A 25,118-nucleotide genomic window follows, 5' to 3' on the forward strand; every position below is an offset into this window, starting at 1 on the left:
TGCATGGTGTGATCGGTGAAGGAGTCTATATTTCCCCTAGATTTCTAGAGAAGCATAGCATATGACATTTAACCCCAGGGGGAGTATGTGTGGCATGCAAGATAAAATAATGTTTAGAGATGGGCCCCTGGGGTGGAGTATTTGAAGAGGCCGGTGCTCTACTCCTCAGTTCACAAGTAACTGGGAGACATAAGATCCAGGCCAGGAATTAAGGCTTTCTCCAACCCATTGCTCAGCTGCAATTAATCAGCTGCAGCACTGGGAATAAACTCCTCCCTGCTAGGCAGGTAAGGGAGATTTTTGTTTTTTCCTCTGGAGTGCAGAAAGTTTACAGTCAAGGTGACTGAGCACTGGAGTGCAGAAAAATAGCAGTCAAGGTGACTGAGCACTGGGGTGTAGAAAAGAGACAAAAAAATATGGTTGGTGGGACCTGTATTTTGTTAAGTTTAACCCTTGATAGATAGTAATCTAAAAGTCAGTAAGTGCTCAGACCAGCTAGGTTTTCATATGCAGGGAATTCAGTTACACTGTTTTTTGTTTTGTTTTTTAACAAGAAAAGTAAAAACTGGTGGAACACACCACCATAAAGAGTCACTCAGTGGAGCACTAGTATATAAAATACACTTACCCAACTATATACTGAAGTGGTCCAAATCAGTGGTGTATCCTGGTTTTGTGCTGCCCTAGGCAGGACAAAACTCAGGCGCCCCTCTCCCCCCCCCCCCCCCCCCGCGACACCCCCACCCAACCCTTCCCCCCGTCCCGCCTTCTAAATACACACACACACAAATTCACTGACAGATACGCATACACTAGCTAACAGACACAGCCGCCCGCCCCCCCAGCCCATCAGCCCGACCGGCAGCCCAGTTAGCCGCAAAGCTAACAAGGCATTTGCCTTGGGCATTTGGGGGCGGCGTTTTTTGCCGCCCCCTGGAAAATGCCGCCCAAGGCAAATGCCTTGTTTGCCTTGCGGCTAAAACGCCCCTGGTCCAAATGACAATGTTCTCCCACTTGTGGGGATATATGATAACAATATTCTCTAGAACAGAAACACAAAATAGTGTAGTATATAGATGGAATCAAAATGTGATGTACAGGAAATATAGACCGAACTCACATGGTATAAAGCCCTGTAAGGATAGGCTCAGGTCTCAGAAGCAGGTGTATATTAGGTCATATCAAACCCTCTCCAAATTCTGGACCCAGTGGTTCTCAGATATATGGAGACAAAAGGTAGACAAAATGTCCTAGTGCAAAATTGTAGAGGTAAAATTATATCCAAAATGTAAGTGCAAAAAACTGCTCACCTTTAGTATAGCCAATTATACTAGGCTCTTAGTATCAGAGTGTGTGTGTCTTTAAGGGAGGCACTGCAGGAAACAGTAAATGTGCACTGGATTGGTAATCACATAAAATAACACTTTATTTTAAAACACAAATAGAAATAAAAACTTATTTAAGTAATGCCAGTCCCAAATATCTGATGTGGAGTGGACTCTCTTCTCTCTTCGGGACGCGTTTCGACCGTCTGCTTTATCAATCGGAATATCTGTTTGCTGTAAATGTCTGTATTCATATAGCTGTATTTCTTATCTGATTGGTTGCTGTACACCTTCGGCGGCCAATCACAATGCAAGTAGTCAGGGGTCTGTGTGGTTGCAGCTGTTACTCATAGCCCCTTCATCCGAAACCGGAAGTGACGTCGCGGGCCAGACGCAACCTCCTTGAAGATCCGCCCCCTTAGTGTCATGACACTGAGTTTGCGCCTACCTCATTGAAGTCCACTGAGCCATCTTGTGTGTGGGCAGTTCTTTCTTTAATACACATATCTATTCATCAAGAATACTGACAATGTATTCCGAAGGGCTTGTGATCCATCAGTGTCTCATATAAATGGAATACATTTAAGAAACACAAATAATTAAAACATAAAGCAAAAAAAAAAGGAAGAAGATGAAAGACAAAATGAGTAAATGTGGAAGAAAAAAATCAATCAAAGGAGAAATACCCTATTGGATTCTCACTAATTTTAGCAGCAAATTATAATCAGTATGCATTAGGGATAATAACTTCTAGACATAACCAGTATCTAAGTGAACTCAAACACAGTGTGTGTGGGATAGCTATATGTAAATATACCTTAGCATGTAAATCACAGCAAGCACCCATTTAATAAATCAAAAGTTTAAATTGACACATATATTGATAACTTGTTAATCTGTAGTTCTAGTAAAAAAGCTATAAACATCTAAATAAGAATAAATGTAAAAAATATTTTTAAAAAAAAGATTAAAAATGAAAAAACATTTTTGGAACAATAAGGATATTTTACAAGGAGTCTTGTTATTATAAAAAGTGGCAAAGCTCAAAATCATTATCCAAACCGTTGGGTTGCAACGTATTTAAATTGAAGATCCACTTCATTTCTGTTTGTCCCATTTTTAAAAAAAAGTCATCTCACCTCCAATTAAAATTAACTTTCTGAATACCCATAAAGCTCATTTGACTTGGGTCACTGTTGTGTTTGATTTTAAAATGTAAGGACAGACTATGCTTAGTAAAACCATTCCTGATGTTACGTATGTGTTCCTGTATTCTAACCTGCAGAGGGCGAGTAGTAGGTCCTATGTAGGCTAGACTACATGTACATTTAATCATATAAATTACATGTTTAGAATAACAGGTTATAATTTCTCTAATCTTAAAATTTAAATTAACGTTCTGTGGGTATGGGAATTCTTTTATATTCTGTTTGGAGCTTTTCGTGTTCTTACAAGCTCCACACATCCCACATCCAAAGAACCCCCCAGATTCATTAAACAGATTTTTTATGGTCTTATTTAAAAAAGATTGATTCTGAGTAAGATTATATTTCAGATTTGGAACACCCCTATATATATTTTTGGCTTCTCTGGGAGAATTGAGCTAAGTGTCTCGCCACTTCTTAAAATCGGCCAGTGTTCAGTCATAATTTTCCTCAATTGTTTACTCTGACACTTAAAATCGCAAATAAACGATATATTACTATCATTTACATTTTGTTGTTTTTCCTTATAGCTTATTAGTGAATATCTATCCTGGGTATTAACTTCTTGAAAGGCTTTGTATAACAACTTATTTTCATAGCCTTTGTCGCTGAAATCATCAATTATTTTTTGTGCCTGTTCATAAAATTTTATCATTATCTGTACTATTTCTTTTGATTCTCATTAATTGTCATTTTGGGGCATTTAAAAGCCATGGGGAGTAATGACAGCTGTTGCCTTAAATATAGCTGTTTACATCGACCTTTTTCTAAAAGGTGTTTGTTTTGATTTTATTTTCCTCTATATAAATATTATGTTGACACATCTGTTACTAAAAACACTCATTAATTTAATGCCCTAATCATTATTCTCAAGATGAGTTAAGAAGGCAGTTAAAGATGATTCATCACCATTCCAGATAAAGAGAATATCATCTATGTATCGGCGATAGGCCACCAGATTCGCACCCCATTCATGTTCCCACAGAGACATAAGCAAGTTGGTGCCCATTGCCATACCACACAATTGAAGATAAAAAGTATCATTGTACCAAAAATAATTGTTGGTTAATATCCAGTGGATTCCATCTAATATAAAATCAATTTGGGCTGATGGAAATGTATCTGAAATTTCCCAAAAATGTATAGTAACTTCACAGCCTCTGTCATGTGTGATAATTGTATACAATGAGCTGACATCAGCTGTGATCAGAATAAAGTTTCCTCCCATTTAATATCATTTAAAACCTGTAATATATTGAGGGTATATTTAAGATAACTCGGACTGATATGTACCACTGGCTGCAGACAGTTGTCAATATACTGAGACAGCTTACTGGATATAGATCCTATACCTGAATTATAGGGCACCCTGGTGGATTTTCTACATTTTTATGAATCTTGGGGAGATAATACAATATAGGAATTTTTGGATGTTGCATATTTAAGAACTCAAGTTCGTTTTTGTTCATTATACCCTCATCTTACCTTTATCGATTAACTGATTGTAACTTATTTTAATTTCATTTGTTGGGTCTTTCGATAATATTTTGTAGGTCTGACTTTCACCTAGTAGTCTAAGGGATTGCTTCAAATAGTCATCCTTTTCTAAAAGTACAATCCCACTCCCCCTTATCTGCCGGTTTAATGACTAGCGTATGGTCTTCCCCAAAGTTTTTTTAAAGCCTGCCGTTCTGCAGTGCTTAAATTGTAATTATTCTTTTTTGTATTTTTCATTTTGTTTACATCGTGCATGACCATCTTTTCAAAAGTAGCCATCTCTTCTGAGATGTAATATTTAGGAACGAATTGGGAGTTTTTTTTTAAAAAAATAGTATGTCTAAATTTCAGATCTGTGTTCATTTCTGATCTAAAAATTGGATTTTTAAAAACATTCTTTTTCATCTTTATCTTGAATTTATTAAGGTCAATATATGTGTCAAATGTATTCAATGTTTTTGTAGGTGCAAATTTCAAACCCTTTATGAGTAAAGATGTTTGCGAAGCAGATAATTCCCTAGTTGTCAAATTAAAAATGCCATTATTCTTTAAAACCTTTCCTTTCTTCCTTTTTTGTACATGTAGTCCTCCTCGATTTCCCCTTCTTCTATACTCCTCTCTCTCTTGTTGGGCGACCTTGGTGTCATGGGGGTTGATTTGTGCCTCCCTTTGATTTGTGTGCTCCAAAAATCCTCTTGTCTAGGTGAATGAGCCAAATATGTGAATCTGTTATATGTTGGAAGAGCATTATCTGGAATATGTGAAGTTTCACTTCTTGTAGTGGAGGTATATGCATCTTCCTTTCTATGGGGCCCGTAGGTCCCCCTGGCTTGTGGTGCATGTGTATGCATATTGTTATAATCATACATCTGTGGTCTATTCTTATACTCATGTTCCCTCCTTCTGACTACTCTTCTTGGTGTGTTATATGTCTCATTTGATGAGACTTGTTTGTTCCTTGATGTATATGGTGATTAGTTATGTGCAAATATATTGTTGTTACCTTATAATGATACATTCTTCCTCATTTCTAACCTTCTGGATATTGAAGTAGATTGGATATATTTAGGTTGATGCTGATTATTTTCTCTATAACTAGTATCTGTGTAATATCTATTGGCATCGCCATATCTTTGTGTTTTCTTTGGGGAATTAAACTTCTTTCTTGAGTATTGTATTGGTTATGGGCAATGATAAATGTTCTATTATTGTGTTCCCATTCATGTGCAATAACGTATGATACCTATAGGGGGTGTAGTGAGCACTGTGACGTCGAGTGAATAAAGATGGCTGCCGCATAGTCAATGAGACATGTGCTTTAGGGAGGAAGTGACCTATAGGTGGCCTAGTGAGCACTGTGACGTCGAGTGAATAAAGATGGCTGCCGCATAGTCAATGAGACATGTGCTTTAGGAAGGTATTGAGAATTCTTAAGTCACTTCCTTTCACAAATGACCACATGTAGTATCCGCCTCCTAGAGATGACCATTAGGTATTGGTTATGTTACCTCTGTGGGCGGATACTAGATGGGAGGTTATTCAAGGGGTTACCAGAAACCTGAGAGCAGTTTCATGACTGGGTCGGAAGAAGCCAGGTGTCTTTAGAGGTGCCCATGTAAATCCATTTAACATGTGGCAAGGAACTCACCTCATTGTTCTGTGTGTTATGCTGATTCAATTATCCTGTGTAAGCTGCTGAATCTCCATGAATAGAGCTAAGTAGATTTCTTACCTGAATGTATTGTTTATAGCAGTGTGTGTTTTTTAAAAGTATTTGTTTTTTTGTGTGCTTGATAATTGTATTCCCAGTAAAGTTTTGTTTATACTTTCATCAAAACTTTGCCTCTTGTCTGTTCATTCAAGATATTCACTAATATTTATGTGATTGACCAGTATACCTTTTATTATTTTATTTGTGGTATTATTTCATATTTATGAAATTCAGAACTTCATAAATATAAAGAAATTACTTAATTTACCATTACAACTGGCGCTGTGAACAGGATACTGCACAATCACTAAATATAGAATATTTGAATGTGTGTATAGATTGAATAAGCCTATAGCACAGTCATGTTGCACAGTGAAAAGAGATATAGTTAACAAGCATTGTCTTTGATTGGTATATTTGCATTTTTGTGTTCCCCCTGAGAGTAAAGATGCTTACTCTGTTTAAAAAAAGTAATAGAGCAGGAGGGAAGGAGGCGTCTAAGTATGGGACAATTCCATTGTGGGCCAGTTTAGAAAACTGGAAACCCATTGCTGAGGAGCTGATCAAGTATGCAGCTCCTGTCTATCCTGATGCTGGTACTGAACTTGGTGTTCAAGCATTACGGTTAGACCTGGGAGTATACTCCAAAAAAGTGCGGAAAGCCGCTGCCACCACAGGGTGGATAGTTGTGCAGGCCCTTAGCCGCGAGGTGCAAAGAAATAAAGCGCTCGAGAAAGAGTTGCAGGATGTAAAAGATTTATTAGTTATGACTAAAGAATGTATGCGTAGTAATGCATGCCAGGTGGCTGCCCTAGAAGAAAAGTGTACTACTTTAGTGGTAAGCAAGATTAACCGCAGGAGGTCACAGAAAGGAAAAAAGCCAGTGCCTGTAAGTAAAGTGCGAGCAATGGTTGCAAACCCCATATGGGATCCTGAAGCACCGCTACAGTCATCTGATGATGAGTATGTATCCTTTTCTGATGATGATAATGATGTGGACAGGCGACAAGCCCGTCCTATCATTACACAGCAGCGGAAAAGGAGACTACAAGATAGAGCGCATGGTTTGAGAAATGGTGTACATGAAGAGATGAATGAAGTGGTAAAAAGTTACACACAAACAGAGCTCATGGAGCTGGCAAAGGTGTATAAGCATGAAGTTGGTGAAAATGTGGGAGAATGGTTATTGCGCATGTGGGATGGAGGAGCTGACAGTGTGCAGTTGAATGCAAGGGAAGCATTATGTATGGGGCAGCTGACGCTGCATCCACAGCTCATGCAGGTATTACGGAGGGTGAGGGAGATTGGAGGTAATTTTTCATTATTTGATATGGTGCGGCATGCCATAATTGTGGCCTTCCCATCTAGCAATGACATTGAGCCCATTTTACCCTGGTCAAAACCGAGGGATGCTATTACCCGCATTAGAGTTATGGGTTGTGTGGTGGGATTAAACAAGGATAACTGGGAAGGTCCAGACATGGAGGAATTCACAGCCAGCATGCGGTCTCGGTTTTTAAAAAGTGCACCCCAGGAAATGAAGGCATCTTTATTGTCTTTGCTGGGCAGTTTGGGGAATAATGTAAAGGTACATCAGCTCACCACTTATTTAGCTGAAATTGGGGAATTAGAGTCAGAATCTAACCCTAGGAAAGGTGTTTTTGCCGCTAACAGGACAAGGGAGGAGATGGTGGAACCAATAGAGGGAAAAAATCAGGGAAAGTTTAGGAATAAAACAAGGCTGAGAGTTAATCGTTTTCAAATGTGGAATGATTTGATTGAGGCTGGTGTACCTAGAGAACAAATTAATGGAATTTCAACACCTGCCATGTTTGAAAAATGGTTAGAACTAAAAAAAGAGTCTAATAAAAAGGTACAGGTGCATTTGGCATGCAAGGATCAGGCAGACAATACCATGCCCTCTGCCCCATTTGTCCCAAAGTCTCCTCCCCCTAGTTATTTAAAAAACACTCCTCTCATGCCTACAGACACACCTCCTCTGTCCATACCTCTATTCCAACATTGTGCTCCTTATGCTGTGCCCCCACCCTCACTTCAAGCCCAAGATAACACCCCCCCACATTCATACCCACATATGTCCTCACTGTTTCCAACAGAATATCGTGCTAGGACTTACTCTCATACTACATCTAGTGAGAAACAAGCACTGCCAGAGAGTGATGGTAAAGTCAGATCCTTGTATCCTGTAAAAGATCTGATGACACATGATTTGATGGATTGGGACAGTGCTGTAGTACAATGACAGAATGGTGGGCCTCCGGCGGTACATGTTTCCCCTTTAACCGCCGGGGACCGACGCCCTTATGTACCTTTGACTGTGTGGTGGGGGACAAGACCAGGACCAACAAAGATTTTAGCTTTAGTTGACACAGGAGCAGAAGTCACAGTACTGCATGGTAATCCATCAAGGCTATCAGGACCCTGTGTGAGAATAGAAGGTTTAGGAGGTAGAATTACCAAAGCAGTACAAACTGTTGTGGCTATGTCAATTAACAAAGGACCAAGATTCAGTGCTAAAGTTTTGATTTCAGAATTGCCAGACAATATCTTGGGAATAGATGTGTTACTAGGGCAGAGTATTGAGACACAGTGGGGGGTGTTCACGTTTGGATTCCCTCATAAGCCATACTATCTCAGACCAGTAAAAGACATTGTGCGAGGGAATGCAAATTGGACACCTGTCATTGTTCCTCCTCCATGCAACCCGGTAAGACTGAAGCAATACCGTTTGCCCGGAGGATGTCAAGAAATTAGTGAGACTATCGACAAGCTTTTACAGTCAGGTGTAATTCGTCCAGCTGTCAGTCCGTTCAATGCTCCAGTATTCCCTGTAAAGAAGATGGATGGTTCATGGCGAATGACGGTGGATTACCGGGGACTCAACAAGGTAGCACCACCATTGAGTGCTGCTGTCCCTGATATTATAACCATTGTGGGAAACATTGCCAAGCAGGCCGGGGAGTGGCATGCGGTAATAGATTTAGCTAATGCGTTCTTTTCAATTCCTATTGCACCTGAGTCGCAAGATCAATTTGCTTTCACTTGGGAAGGACGCCAATATACCTTCCAAGTTGTGCCCCAGGGATATATACACTCACCTACGATTTGCCATGGACTAGTTGCACGGGATTTAAGCCACCTCACTCTACATCTTCCAGTATTTCACTACATTGATGACATCATGATCTCTGGATCTAAAGAGGAAGTGAAAGAAGCATTACCTGTTCTAGTGAATTACATGACTGGACGGGGATGGGCAATAAATAAAGACAAAATTCAAGGTCCAACCCAAGAAGTTAAATTCCTAGGAATGATGTGGTCCGGGCCTGTTCGGAAGATACCTCAGCCTGTGCTGGATACTATCCAGAATTCTCCAGAACCTAAGACGCTAACAGAAGCCCAAAAGTTTTTAGGTGCAGTTGGTTACTGGAGAGCATTTATACCGCATCTAGGATTGCTGCTACGCCCCATATACAATGTTACCAGAAATAAATCAGCATTTGTATGGGGAATTGATCAAGCTACAGCATTCCAAGCAGCAAAGGAAGCAGTATTACAGCATCAGGGCTTGGGCCCGATTCAAATTGGAGCTCCGTTCATATTGGATGTGATGGTGAACGACAACGTAGCATCATGGGGACTATGGCAACCGAGTGAAGACAAAGGCAAGCGGGCAGTACCAATTGGGTTTTGGTCCAAGCAATTGACTGGGGCTCAGCAAAGGTACACACCTTTGGAGAAGAATCTTCTGGCAGCATACCTCGCACTGCAGCATGTGGAGACAATGACTGAGAAAAGCATAGTATCAGTGAAAACAGATTTACCAATAGCAGGATGGGTACGAGATGAAGGATTATCTGCAAAGACAACAGTGGCACAAAGTCAGACATTATTAAAATGGAAGTGGTACCTGCAGGAAAGAGGAGGGATCCAAGCAGGTGAAGTGAAGGAACTGACCAAACTCCTTACTGGGTTAGTGACATATGATACACTTTCACATCCCAATGTACAAGAAGTCCCAATTTTACAGCCCTCACCCATCAAGACAGCTCCTTCATTTGGAGAACTGGGTGAAGAACAAAAGAAAAACGCATGGTTCACAGATGGGTCTGCAATCATGACCCACAAAGGACAACATTGGACTGCAGTAGCTTACAACCCTCAGCAACAAATTGTGATTCAAGAGAAGGGAATAGGAGGATCTAGTCAATATGCTGAATTGACTGCCATAGTCATACTGATGGAAGAAACCACAGATCCAGAGCTCTACATCTATACAGATAGCTGGGCTGTGTACAAGGCTTGTGTTACATGGATGCCTACATGGAGAAACAACAGGTGGCAAATACATGGCAAGACAGTATGGGGAGGAGAAGATTTATGGGAAAATATATGGAAAACAGCCCAATCAAGATTAATACACCTCGGACATGTTAATGCCCATGTGAAAGACAGTACTGGAGAAGAGAACGCGAATAAGATAGCCGATGAATTGACCCGAATACGAGAAGCAAAAATAACACCAGAACCTGTTGATCCAGTATTACTTAGAATGGCAGACTGGGCCCATGAGACCGCGGGTCATAGAGGAAAAGCAGCTACGCTAGAGTGGGCGCGAGCCCGAGGACTACCAATAACTCTCCAGATGATTGTCCAAGCTCAAGAAGTATGCGAGACCTGCAACGAGGTGAAGAAATGGCCCCTCACGAAGCAAGCCCGTGGACATTTAAATAAAGGAACAATAGCAGGACAGATCTGGCAGATGGACTACATTGGTCCCATGCCTAAAGGAAGAGGGGGGCTGATGTATTGTTGTACTGCTGTAGACACCTTTTCCGGAATTCTGAAAGTATTACCCTGCAAACATGCAAACCAGGCCTCAACACTTCAGATGCTACAGACTCTTGTGATTGCTTATGGACTGCCATCTGAGATTCAGACAGACAATGGAACCCACTTCACTGGACAGCTCGTACAGCAGTGGGCAAATGACTCAGGGATTAAGTGGATCTTCCACATCCCCTATCATCCTCAAGCTTCGGGGTTGATTGAAAGGTGCAATGGGCTTTTAAAAGAACAGATTCGGAAGCTATCCCCAAGTAGGACATTGAGGGGGTGGGACCGGGTGATCACGCAGGCAGTTATGATACTAAATAGTAGACCAATAGGACAGTTTTCACCATATGAAAGATTGACTGGACAGGTAGGGACACCAACTGTGTCAGTTCGATTAAGGTTTAAGGGATCTTTCCCCCAACAGGTGGGGAAGAACAAATTTAAAGTGGTCAGCCAGAACCTAGTTGAGATTGTACAGGGTGATGAATGGATGACATACATACTTCCCATGGGTGGGATATTACCAGAAGGGACTGAAGTGACCTTCGCCCTAACAGAGGAGCTAAGAGATGATAAATGGTTGACCACAGGGATGGTAAATGTGTTATCAGATTTGTGGGAAATCCCATTGACCAGGGGGTGTCCAGGCCAGATTTTCTCACACACTGTATTAGGCGTGGTATCCATTTGGATCCCACGGAAAGTATTAGTGACATGGGAGGAAAGCAATACCTTACAGACAGGTTCCAAAGTATGGGTGCTACCACGAGCAGGTGAGCAGGTCAAACAGAAGGGAGAAATACTGTCCAATGGACCTGGTGACACTAAAGTTGTATTACTAAGTGGAGGTACTCACCCTATTTTCTTTCCTTCCAACAGATTGTTGCCTATATAGACAAGTCGGATCCCTGGTCCTCCAACTCATACCTGAATCTATTAGCAAGTTATTCGAGAGTGTCAAACAGCACGGATTGCTGGATTTGTGGGGCCATATCATTCAGCGAGGAGAGCAGTTACCCATATGTTGGTGTTCCATGGACATTGGAGGAGTTAAAACAATATAATAATACAGGATTCGGCTGGTACCGAGAAGAAGGAAAGCCACAATCATTGGACAGATTGCATATTATAAACCGCCCCCAGGAAGGTGCTATTTGTATCAGTTCACATAACAACGGAGGCAATGCCACTAAAATGGGATATTCTAACTGTACATCTGCCTGGGTAAAGGGCTATGGTAATGAACAACATTGGGCAATGACTGTCAAAGACGCCAGCCCAGTGGTGAGAGTAATAAGTATGACCTCTCATGGTGCAATAAAAAGACTGAGCTTTCCCTTTATTTCTATACTCCTGGACACTTGTTTTAGTGGGGCCCCAGATAATAGTTACAGTGTCCTTCCCAGAGGTGTGTATTTTCTGTGTGGTAATTGGGCCTATAGATGGTTACCTAGTCAATGGGAAGGAGAATGTTACATTGGATCAATCATCCCCGCCATAAGGCATAGAAATAGCTTTCCAGAAGGCATTATTAGAAATAAACGGTGGAGTTCATTTATCGGAGAACATGAAGCTAATTCTGGAATTGTATTTCCCGGCTGGGGAGTATATTGGTCATTAACTCGAATAGAAGCTTTAAAAAAGCTAGTGGATGAAGCTTTAGATGCAACCGTGGATGCTATTAACAAACTATCCCAAGAGCAGGTACAAATGAGAGCAGTGGTGTTGCAAAATAGACTGGCATTAGATTATGTCTTGGCCGCCAAAGGAGGCGTTTGTGCGTTGGTAGGGACAGAGTGCTGCTCATATATTGTCAATAACTCTGGCGCAATAACACATGATATTTCAAAGATAAATGATACCAGGAAGAAGCTCCAGAATCCACCGGATAGTGGACCTTTTGGGTGGTTGGGTAATTTAGGGTTTAAAGTAATGCAATGGGTAGTAGTGGGTGTTGTTTTATGTATAATATTGTATTTTTTTGTAAATTTGATTATATGTGTGGGAAAGCAAGCTATGAAGAAAGTAAGACCTATCCGGGAAATATATGAGTTATAGTTATTACTCATGTAATGGGATCAACAGGTGGATTGTATTGGTTATGGGCAATGATAAATGTTCTATTATTGTGTTCCCATTCATGTGCAATAACGTATGATACCTATAGGGGGTGTAGTGAGCACTGTGACGTCGAGTGAATAAAGATGGCTGCCGCATAGTCAATGAGACATGTGCTTTAGGGAGGAAGTGACCTATAGGTGGCCTAGTGAGCACTGTGACGTCGAGTGAATAAAGATGGCTGCCGCATAGTCAATGAGACATGTGCTTTAGGAAGGTATTGAGAATTCTTAAGTCACTTCCTTTCACAAATGACCACATGTAGTATCCGCCTCCTAGAGATGACCATTAGGTATTGGTTATGTTACCTCTGTGGGCGGATACTAGATGGGAGGTTATTCAAGGGGTTACCAGAAACCTGAGAGCAGTTTCATGACTGGGTCGGAAGAAGCCAGGTGTCTTTAGAGGTGCCCATGTAAATCCATTTAACATGTGGCAAGGAACTCACCTCATTGTTCTGTGTGTTATGCTGATTCAATTATCCTGTGTAAGCTGCTGAATCTCCATGAATAGAGCTAAGTAGATTTCTTACCTGAATGTATTGTTTATAGCAGTGTGTGTTTTTTAAAAGTATTTGTTTTTTTGTGTGCTTGATAATTGTATTCCCAGTAAAGTTTTGTTTATACTTTCATCAAAACTTTGCCTCTTGTCTGTTCATTCAAGATATTCACTAATATTTATGTGATTGACCAGTATACCTTTTATTATTTTATTTGTGGTATTATTTCATATTTATGAAATTCAGAACTTCATAAATATAAAGAAATTACTTAATTTACCATTACAAGTATGTATGTACTTGCTTTTTGGCGTAATCTTTCTTATCTCTAAGATATTTCCTCTTTTTTATTTCGATTAGCCCTTTTTCCATTGTATCCCAATTTGTTTTATCTCCTCAGTTATGGTTGGAGACGTGGTGTTTATTAAAATTTTTTGCAATTCATTGATTTTGATGTCCAATTGATTCAATGTATTTCTACGTCTCCTGATGATTAAAGCCATTAGACCGTAGGAGAAACTTTCTAGCATTTCTACCCATTCATTGATAAAATCCTCTTCTACCTGGTAAAAACAAGGGCTTTTTGAAAACCTCAACCCCCTAGGTGTGATTTTCTCCTTGATATATTTTCCCAGGGTAGCAACTTTACACTTAATTCTAATTTTTTTTCCCATTGTTTTTTCCAATGCAATTTTGCAATTATCAACCTTCATTTTAACTTCTTGATTTTCATTATAAATGTTAATTTCTTTATAATCAAATAGGATATCAATATTCTTGCCACATTTGTTTCTATTTTCAAATAATGATTTTTTTGTAGATATACACAGGTTAGGGATATACAGATAGTGTAAAAGAAGAAAATGTGATCTGTGCAATATATAAGGTGTTTAATGGTAAGTACACATCAAATATAGGTATACAGCAGCTCAACACATGTGTAAATACCCCAAATTTTCCCGAACATAGACATGTGCACCAGAGCAGGGAATTCCCAATACGGCTCGCACTTACGCCTGGTCGTGAGTGCGAGCCGTCGTAAAACAGGTAGGTCGCTAAATGAGGACCCCCTGTATATGTATAATATATATATATATTTTTTTACTTTTTAGCAGACTGGGGGACTGCCTGACAATCCCCCTGCTGGCAGCTCCTAGAGTCCTATTGCGGCGATGTGATCATGATGATCACATGGCCCTGGAGGACCGGGGTGGCCAGAGCTGCTGCAGGGGGACTGCTGGGGTCTCCGACCATTACCTCCCTGGCCGTGATCACCGCGGATCGCCAGTCCAGGTAAGTCCAGGACTCCTATCTTTAAGGACCATTTTTTTCGGACTACCTAGTACGTCCACGTTCATTAAGGGGATATACATATATATATATATATATGCTTATATAGATAAGAATAAAATGTACTTACTTCCCTTGTGTGGGGGGAGACCGTCGATGATTTTTTAGTTATGTAAGGGAAAAGTTACATTTTATTATACATTACAAAAGACCTAAGAGTGCGGTCATTTCTTGTTTTTTCTAAATTCTGTGCCTGACCAACACAACTTCATTCCAGGAGTGCAAGCATCATATATATATATATATATATATATATATATATATATATATATATATATATATATATATATATATATATATATATATATAATAACAAATAATTAATTAAAAATACATAAACTGTAAAAATAATTCAAACATTTTTATACATATAGTTTTATTCTAAGTGTATTTTGATATAAATCTATATATTAATATCAAAATACAGTTAGAATAAAATTACATACATCAAAAAATGTTGAATTATTTTTTACAGTTTATGTATTTTTCATTAATTATGTTTTTATTATATATATGTAATTTTAATGTAATATGTATATATTAATAAAAATACACTTAGTATGACGTTATATATAAGATATATCTATATATATATTATATATATATATATATATATAAAAATATCGAGGACTCCGCACTCAATGTACCTGTCTTGTTCTTGCCTTGGTGCTGCCTCGGCCGTCAGAATGTATAATGCAAAAAACGAGTGCACTCGAAAGGACTTGGTAGAAAATTTGTTCAAATTTATTCACATACGTGCCAGTGATGGGTTCAACGTTTCAGTCCTCGCAGGACTTTTATCAAGACAATCAAAAGGCGGGTAAACACAGTTTAAATATGGTGAAAACAGACTTCAATTGGAGAGTGAGAACGAGGTTGTGATATCACCTGTAATAGGTCAAAGTTCAATAGACATACCTAGAGAGATTTAACCCTTGGTAGTGATCCAAACACAATAATATAGAAAATACATAAAAAATCAACCAAAAACCGATCAAACGATATACTCAATGATCCTAATTTATTAATACATCTTATGGGTGATAAGATCTAGAATGTCTGTGCTAAGGAAACATAAAATTAAAATCAAAATTAAAATCAAGGAAAATAAACCATGGAGGGCCCCATAGAGTGGTAAGTCTACTAAAGATCTACCTTGTGGAGCACCCAGACACAGACTACCCATCTAGCCTGCACAAACATAACATATCAAAAAGATTAGTTAAACTGTATAGGAAAATGGCTTAATTTCAAATTCAATTTACAGAATACAACCACTAAGTATACTATTAATGTATATCTTGCATCAGTTGCAGATACCTTGGAACCAGTCTGAGCTAGATTATGCTAAATTATGCTATAATGTATATCTATGTTGTTACTTTGTAATAATCTAGAAAAAACCTATTACGGCTTACTATCTTTTGGAGATAAAGCAATTCAATGGGTTAATTTCATTTAGCCCACCGGGGGACACAGTACCCAATGTAAAAATCCAGTAAGCTTCTCGCTGGAGAAGCAAATTATCCCGATCGCCTCCTCGTTGTGGAGCCGGGACCTGTTCAATTCCCATAAATTTTAGAGTCGGCAATGAATGTCCAGCTGTAAGAAAATGTCGAGCTATGGGAGTGGTAGCTATGCCACTAGAGAGTGCCATCCTGATAGTAGATCTATGACCCCTCATTCGTTCTCGGAGATCATTTGAGGTTTTACCAATGTACATAAGCCCGCATGGGCATAGGATACGATATACAACATGTGTGGTGGTGCAAGTAATACGTTGGCGTATTTTATATTCTTTGCCAGAATGGGGATGAAAAAAGGACTTCCCCGGGGTCATGTTGTTGCAGGCTGTACATTTCAGGCATCGGAAACACCCAACATTGAGATGTGCAGATCGATTTACCTCCTGTAGATCAGTATGTACAAGGTAATCCCTCAAATTTTTGCTTCTCCTATAGCTCATAATTGGAGTTTGGTGAAGTATAGCTGGTAATGTAAGATCTTTTTTAAATATCTCGTAGTTCCTGCGGATCATTTTAGAAAAGCTCAGAGACTGTGAATGGAAAGTTTGTGGAAAACTTAGTCTGGGCACCTTACTACGGTTAGATGGTCCCTCCATATGCAACTGTATTGCTTTGGCGTATGCTTGGTCAAGTGTATACTTGGAATATCCCCTTAGGGTGAATTTCTCAAACATCTCTTGAATTTGTTTGTCGGTTCTGTTTAAATCCGAGTTGTTCCTCATAACCCTGATAAACTGAGACACCGGGAGTGATTTAATCAGATTAGGTGGATGATGGCTAGTTGCATGTAGCAATGTATTGCGATCAGAGGTTTTAGCGAATAACGTATAGCCCAATTTGTTATTCTCAATAAAAATTCGTAAATCCAGAAAGTCCATTTGTGTGTCACTGATTTGGTATGTGAATCTAACAGGTGAGTCCAGGGTGTTCAGTGATTGCAGCATGTCTAGTAATGTTGATTCTTCTCCAACCCAGATAATGAACACATCATCGATGTATCTAAGATATTTAAGAATCCGGTGACCATATTTTTGTAGGATGTGCTTGTATTCATACATATACATGTATGCATTCGCGTACATGGGTGCCATAGGGGCACCCATGGACGTCCCAGAAACTTGAATATAAAATGATTTTTCAAATCTGAAGTAGTTTAGCGTTAGACATAGTTCCAGCAGTTCCAATATGAATTCAATTGGAGGCTCGATTTTTCCAGGATATTGTGAAAGTACTTGTCGCATAGAATGTATTCCCTCATCATGAGGGATGATGGTATACAAACTGCTCACGTCGATGGCTGCCAGGAGGACCCCCTCTGGAGGAAGATCGATAGACCTCAGGGTAGTAATAACCTGTGCAGTGTCTTTGACATATGTAGGTAATGTCATAACTGGTATTTTGAATTTGTTGTCCAGCCATCTTCCAATAGGTTCCAGAAGGCCCCCAATAGCTGAAACAATCGGGCGACCCGGTGGTCTCTCCAAGTTTTTGTGTACTTTCGGGAGTGTGTATATAACCGGGCATCTCGGCTGAGTCTCCAAGAGGTATTCATATTCCGATGTGGTGAGAAAGCCAGATTCCAGACCCCTCAGTAACGTCTGTTGTATAATCTTGCTAAATTCCTTGACAGGGTCAATATCAGTATATTTGTAAACCGAAGTATCAGATAGTTGTTTCAGGATTTCCTCCCTATAGTTCTCATAGTTTTGAAGAACAATAGCGCCACCCTTGTCAGCCGGTCGTATAGTAATAGACCTGTCATTAGCCAAGTTGTAGAGAGCTTCTCTTTCACCTTTGGTAATATTGGATCTATCCTGATTTTTAATAGTTGTCATTTGCGTCGTTTCGGTCTTAAGACAATGGGAAAATGTTTTCAAAGTTACATTAGCAGACGGGGGGTCGAAGGAACTGCGTAATCTGAAGCGTTCAGAATCTGGCTTACTCAATTGATCATCCCGTTGCTGCTGTTTGAAAAAATCTACTAAACGAAGCTTTCTGTTAAACTTAAATTGGTCAATCTCCCACTGGAATTTGTTCATCCTAGAGGTGGGGACAAATGATAAGCCCCTCTTCATTAGCATAGTCTCTGTTTCAGTAAGGACTCTAGAGGATAAATTAATAATAGGATTCTCTAATGTCTCCGTGGTGGTCGCCCTCTGTGACCAGTGCCTCTTTCCTTTCTGCCCCCTCCTGGTGTAGTACCGTTGTTTGTGGGGTGCTCGATTCGGGATTGACTCCTGGTAGTTGGTTCTCGTCTGAGTCCAAGACCTGGTTCTAAAAAAGATGAAGGTGAGGATGAATCAGTTTGCACCGAATTTCCCGTTTGTAATCTCTCACGTTGGAATGTCCTTTGTTCAGAGTCAGACGCCGACTCCCCCGATGTAAAATCAACTGTAGAAGCAATAGGCTTTCTGATGCGAGCTCTATATGGCCTGTATGTGGTTTTGGTGCTCTCCCCAGCCAACCACCGATATACTCTGTGCTCTGAATAGTCCGCTTGCACTTTAACCAATTTCTCTCTCTTGAATCTAATCAAGTCGTTTTTATACTGCTGTAAATCTTCAGTAAGTTTCTGAATTAATAAATCACAGTTAGGTGCTGCTATCGTGGTAGAATGTAATACTTCGTAATCCGAAATTTTAAACTTAATAATTTTTAATTCACGACCTACCTCCTCTATAACCACCAGCATCAAATCCAGAGAACACTTATTAAGAATGCCGATCCACTTACGGCAGACATCCGGGTTGTTTCTTCCTATGGTGGGAACGTTCTTGATCCTGAAGCCTCTTGGGATTTTTTTCATCCGGTAATAATCCGATAGGTAAGTGGCGTGGAGTTCAAGGTCAATTTGTCTTTGTTTAAATTTCTTTAAGTCTCTTATGATGTCTCGTGGTTCTGAGGAGGTAGGCAAATCCGAGTCAGATTGAGGCCAAAGAATGGCCGCTGCTTCAGCGTCCGAAAATTGTAAGACTTCAGCGTGGTCTGCATATGCTCCTGCTCTGCTGAGGAATTCCTCCATGGATACGATCCTTGCAAAATCGTCACTCTCTTAGGTCTGGTGCGTGAGGTGAGTCTTGGCGAGACTCATGTAGAAATACAAAAATATCGAGGACTCCGCACTCAATGTACCTGTCTTGTTCTTGCCTTGGTGCTGCCTCGGCCGTCAGAATGTATAATGCAAAAAACGAGTGCACTCGAAAGGACTTGGTAGAAAATTTGTTCAAATTTATTCACATACGTGCCAGTGATGGGTTCAACGTTTCAGTCCTCGCAGGACTTTTATCAAGACAATCAAAAGGCGGGTAAACACAGTTTAAATATGGTGAAAACAGACTTCAATTGGAGAGTGAGAACGAGGTTGTGATATCACCTGTAATAGGTCAAAGTTCAATAGACATACCTAGAGAGATTTAACCCTTGGTAGTGATCCAAACACAATAATATAGAAAATACATAAAAAATCAACCAAAAACCGATCAAACGATATACTCAATGATCCTAATTTATTAATACATCTTATGGGTGATAAGATCTAGAATGTCTGTGCTAAGGAAACATAAAATTAAAATCAAAATTAAAATCAAGGAAAATAAACCATGGAGGGCCCCATAGAGTGGTAAGTCTACTAAAGATCTACCTTGTGGAGCACCCAGACACAGACTACCCATCTAGCCTGCACAAACATAACATATCAAAAAGATTAGTTAAACTGTATAGGAAAATGGCTTAATTTCAAATTCAATTTACAGAATACAACCACTAAGTATACTATTAATGTATATCTTGCATCAGTTGCAGATACCTTGGAACCAGTCTGAGCTAGATTATGCTAAATTATGCTATAATGTATATCTATGTTGTTACTTTGTAATAATCTAGAAAAAACCTATTACGGCTTACTATCTTTTGGAGATAAAGCAATTCAATGGGTTAATTTCATTTAGCCCACCGGGGGACACAGTACCCAATGTAAAAATCCAGTAAGCTTCTCGCTGGAGAAGCAAATTATCCCGATCGCCTCCTCGTTGTGGAGCCGGGACCTGTTCAATTCCCATAAATTTTAGAGTCGGCAATGAATGTCCAGCTGTAAGAAAATGTCGAGCTATGGGAGTGGTAGCTATGCCACTAGAGAGTGCCATCCTGATAGTAGATCTATGACCCCTCATTCGTTCTCGGAGATCATTTGAGGTTTTACCAATGTACATAAGCCCGCATGGGCATAGGATACGATATACAACATGTGTGGTGGTGCAAGTAATACGTTGGCGTATTTTATATTCTTTGCCAGAATGGGGATGAAAAAAGGACTTCCCCGGGGTCATGTTGTTGCAGGCTGTACATTTCAGGCATCGGAAACACCCAACATTGAGATGTGCAGATCGATTTACCTCCTGTAGATCAGTATGTACAAGGTAATCCCTCAAATTTGAGGGATTACCTTGTACATACTGATCTACAGGAGGTAAATCGATCTGCACATCTCAATGTTGGGTGTTTCCGATGCCTGAAATGTACAGCCTGCAACAACATGACCCCGGGGAAGTCCTTTTTTCATCCCCATTCTGGCAAAGAATATAAAATACGCCAACGTATTACTTGCACCACCACACATGTTGTATATCGTATCCTATGCCCATGCGGGCTTATGTACATTGGTAAAACCTCAAATGATCTCCGAGAACGAATGAGGGGTCATAGATCTACTATCAGGATGGCACTCTCTAGTGGCATAGCTACCACTCCCATAGCTCGACATTTTCTTACAGCTGGACATTCATTGCCGACTCTAAAATTTATGGGAATTGAACAGGTCCCGGCTCCACAACGAGGAGGCGATCGGGATAATTTGCTTCTCCAGCGAGAAGCTTACTGGATTTTTACATTGGGTACTGTGTCCCCCGGTGGGCTAAATGAAATTAACCCATTGAATTGCTTTATCTCCAAAAGATAGTAAGCCGTAATAGGTTTTTTCTAGATTATTACAAAGTAACAACATAGATATACATTATAGCATAATTTAGCATAATCTAGCTCAGACTGGTTCCAAGGTATCTGCAACTGATGCAAGATATACATTAATAGTATACTTAGTGGTTGTATTCTGTAAATTGAATTTGAAATTAAGCCATTTTCCTATACAGTTTAACTAATCTTTTTGATATGTTATGTTTGTGCAGGCTAGATGGGTAGTCTGTGTCTGGGTGCTCCACAAGGTAGATCTTTAGTAGACTTACCACTCTATGGGGCCCTCCATGGTTTATTTTCCTTGATTTTAATTTTGATTTTAATTTTATGTTTCCTTAGCACAGACATTCTAGATCTTATCACCCATAAGATGTATTAATAAATTAGGATCATTGAGTATATCGTTTGATCGGTTTTTGGTTGATTTTTTATGTATTTTCTATATTATTGTGTTTGGATCACTACCAAGGGTTAAATCTCTCTAGGTATGTCTATTGAACTTTGACCTATTACAGGTGATATCACAACCTCGTTCTCACTCTCCAATTGAAGTCTGTTTTCACCATATTTAAACTGTGTTTACCCGCCTTTTGATTGTCTTGATAAAAGTCCTGCGAGGACTGAAACGTTGAACCCATCACTGGCACGTATGTGAATAAATTTGAACAAATTTTCTACCAAGTCCTTTCGAGTGCACTCGTTTTTTGCATTATACATTCTGACGGCCGAGGCAGCACCAAGGCAAGAACAAGACAGGTACATTGAGTGCGGAGTCCTCGATATTTTTGTATTTCTACATGAGTCTCGCCAAGACTCACCTCACGCACCAGACCTAAGAGAGTGACGATTTTGCAAGGATCGTATCCATGGAGGAATTCCTCAGCAGAGCAGGAGCATATGCAGACCACGCTGAAGTCTTACAATTTTCGGACGCTGAAGCAGCGGCCATTCTTTGGCCTCAATCTGACTCGGATTTGCCTACCTCCTCAGAACCACGAGACATCATAAGAGACTTAAAGAAATTTAAACAAAGACAAATTGACCTTGAACTCCACGCCACTTACCTATCGGATTATTACCGGATGAAAAAAATCCCAAGAGGCTTCAGGATCAAGAACGTTCCCACCATAGGAAGAAACAACCCGGATGTCTGCCGTAAGTGGATCGGCATTCTTAATAAGTGTTCTCTGGATTTGATGCTGGTGGTTATAGAGGAGGTAGGTCGTGAATTAAAAATTATTAAGTTTAAAATTTCGGATTACGAAGTATTACATTCTACCACGATAGCAGCACCTAACTGTGATTTATTAATTCAGAAACTTACTGAAGATTTACAGCAGTATAAAAACGACTTGATTAGATTCAAGAGAGAGAAATTGGTTAAAGTGCAAGCGGACTATTCAGAGCACAGAGTATATCGGTGGTTGGCTGGGGAGAGCACCAAAACCACATACAGGCCATATAGAGCTCGCATCAGAAAGCCTATTGCTTCTACAGTTGATTTTACATCGGGGGAGTCGGCGTCTGACTCTGAACAAAGGACATTCCAACGTGAGAGATTACAAACGGGAAATTCGGTGCAAACTGATTCATCCTCACCTTCATCTTTTTTAGAACCAGGTCTTGGACTCAGACGAGAACCAACTACCAGGAGTCAATCCCGAATCGAGCACCCCACAAACAACGGTACTACACCAGGAGGGGGCAGAAAGGAAAGAGGCACTGGTCACAGAGGGCGACCACCACGGAGACATTAGAGAATCCTATTATTAATTTATCCTCTAGAGTCCTTACTGAAACAGAGACTATGCTAATGAAGAGGGGCTTATCATTTGTCCCCACCTCTAGGATGAACAAATTCCAGTGGGAGATTGACCAATTTAAGTTTAACAGAAAGCTTCGTTTAGTAGATTTTTTCAAACAGCAGCAACGGGATGATCAATTGAGTAAGCCAGATTCTGAACGCTTCAGATTACGCAGTTCCTTCGACCCCCCGTCTGCTAATGTAACTTTGAAAACATTTTCCCATTGTCTTAAGACCGAAACGACGCAAATGACAACTATTAAAAATCAGGATAGATCCAATATTACCAAAGGTGAAAGAGAAGCTCTCTACAACTTGGCTAATGACAGGTCTATTACTATACGACCGGCTGACAAGGGTGGCGCTATTGTTCTTCAAAACTATGAGAACTATAGGGAGGAAATCCTGAAACAACTATCTGATACTTCGGTTTACAAATATACTGATATTGACCCTGTCAAGGAATTTAGCAAGATTATACAACAGACGTTACTGAGGGGTCTGGAATCTGGCTTTCTCACCACATCGGAATATGAATACCTCTTGGAGACTCAGCCGAGATGCCCGGTTATATACACACTCCCGAAAGTACACAAAAACTTGGAGAGACCACCGGGTCGCCCGATTGTTTCAGCTATTGGGGGCCTTCTGGAACCTATTGGAAGATGGCTGGACAACAAATTCAAAATACCAGTTATGACATTACCTACATATGTCAAAGACACTGCACAGGTTATTACTACCCTGAGGTCTATCGATCTTCCTCCAGAGGGGGTCCTCCTGGCAGCCATCGACGTGAGCAGTTTGTATACCATCATCCCTCATGATGAGGGAATACATTCTATGCGACAAGTACTTTCACAATATCCTGGAAAAATCGAGCCTCCAATTGAATTCATATTGGAACTGCTGGAACTATGTCTAACGCTAAACTACTTCAGATTTGAAAAATCATTTTATATTCAAGTTTCTGGGACGTCCATGGGTGCCCCTATGGCACCCATGTACGCGAATGCATACATGTATATGTATGAATACAAGCACATCCTACAAAAATATGGTCACCGGATTCTTAAATATCTTAGATACATCGATGATGTGTTCATTATCTGGGTTGGAGAAGAATCAACATTACTAGACATGCTGCAATCACTGAACACCCTGGACTCACCTGTTAGATTCACATACCAAATCAGTGACACACAAATGGACTTTCTGGATTTACGAATTTTTATTGAGAATAACAAATTGGGCTATACGTTATTCGCTAAAACCTCTGATCGCAATACATTGCTACATGCAACTAGCCATCATCCACCTAATCTGATTAAATCACTCCCGGTGTCTCAGTTTATCAGGGTTATGAGGAACAACTCGGATTTAAACAGAACCGACAAACAAATTCAAGAGATGTTTGAGAAATTCACCCTAAGGGGATATTCCAAGTATACACTTGACCAAGCATACGCCAAAGCAATACAGTTGCATATGGAGGGACCATCTAACCGTAGTAAGGTGCCCAGACTAAGTTTTCCACAAACTTTCCATTCACAGTCTCTGAGCTTTTCTAAAATGATCCGCAGGAACTACGAGATATTTAAAAAAGATCTTACATTACCAGCTATACTTCACCAAACTCCAATTATGAGCTATAGGAGAAGCAAAAATTTGAGGGATTACCTTGTACATACTGATCTACAGGAGGTAAATCGATCTGCACATCTCAATGTTGGGTGTTTCCGATGCCTGAAATGTACAGCCTGCAACAACATGACCCCGGGGAAGTCCTTTTTTCATCCCCATTCTGGCAAAGAATATAAAATACGCCAACGTATTACTTGCACCACCACACATGTTGTATATCGTATCCTATGCCCATGCGGGCTTATGTACATTGGTAAAACCTCAAATGATCTCCGAGAACGAATGAGGGGTCATAGATCTACTATCAGGATGGCACTCTCTAGTGGCATAGCTACCACTCCCATAGCTCGACATTTTCTTACAGCTGGACATTCATTGCCGACTCTAAAATTTATGGGAATTGAACAGGTCCCGGCTCCACAACGAGGAGGCGATCGGGATAATTTGCTTCTCCAGCGAGAAGCTTACTGGATTTTTACATTGGGTACTGTGTCCCCCGGTGGGCTAAATGAAATTAACCCATTGAATTGCTTTATCTCCAAAAGATAGTAAGCCGTAATAGGTTTTTTCTAGATTATTACAAAGTAACAACATAGATATACATTATAGCATAA

Source organism: Pelobates fuscus, chromosome 1 (genome assembly GCF_036172605.1).
Source record: "Pelobates fuscus isolate aPelFus1 chromosome 1, aPelFus1.pri, whole genome shotgun sequence".
In the NCBI taxonomy this organism is placed as follows: Eukaryota; Metazoa; Chordata; class Amphibia; order Anura; family Pelobatidae; genus Pelobates; species Pelobates fuscus.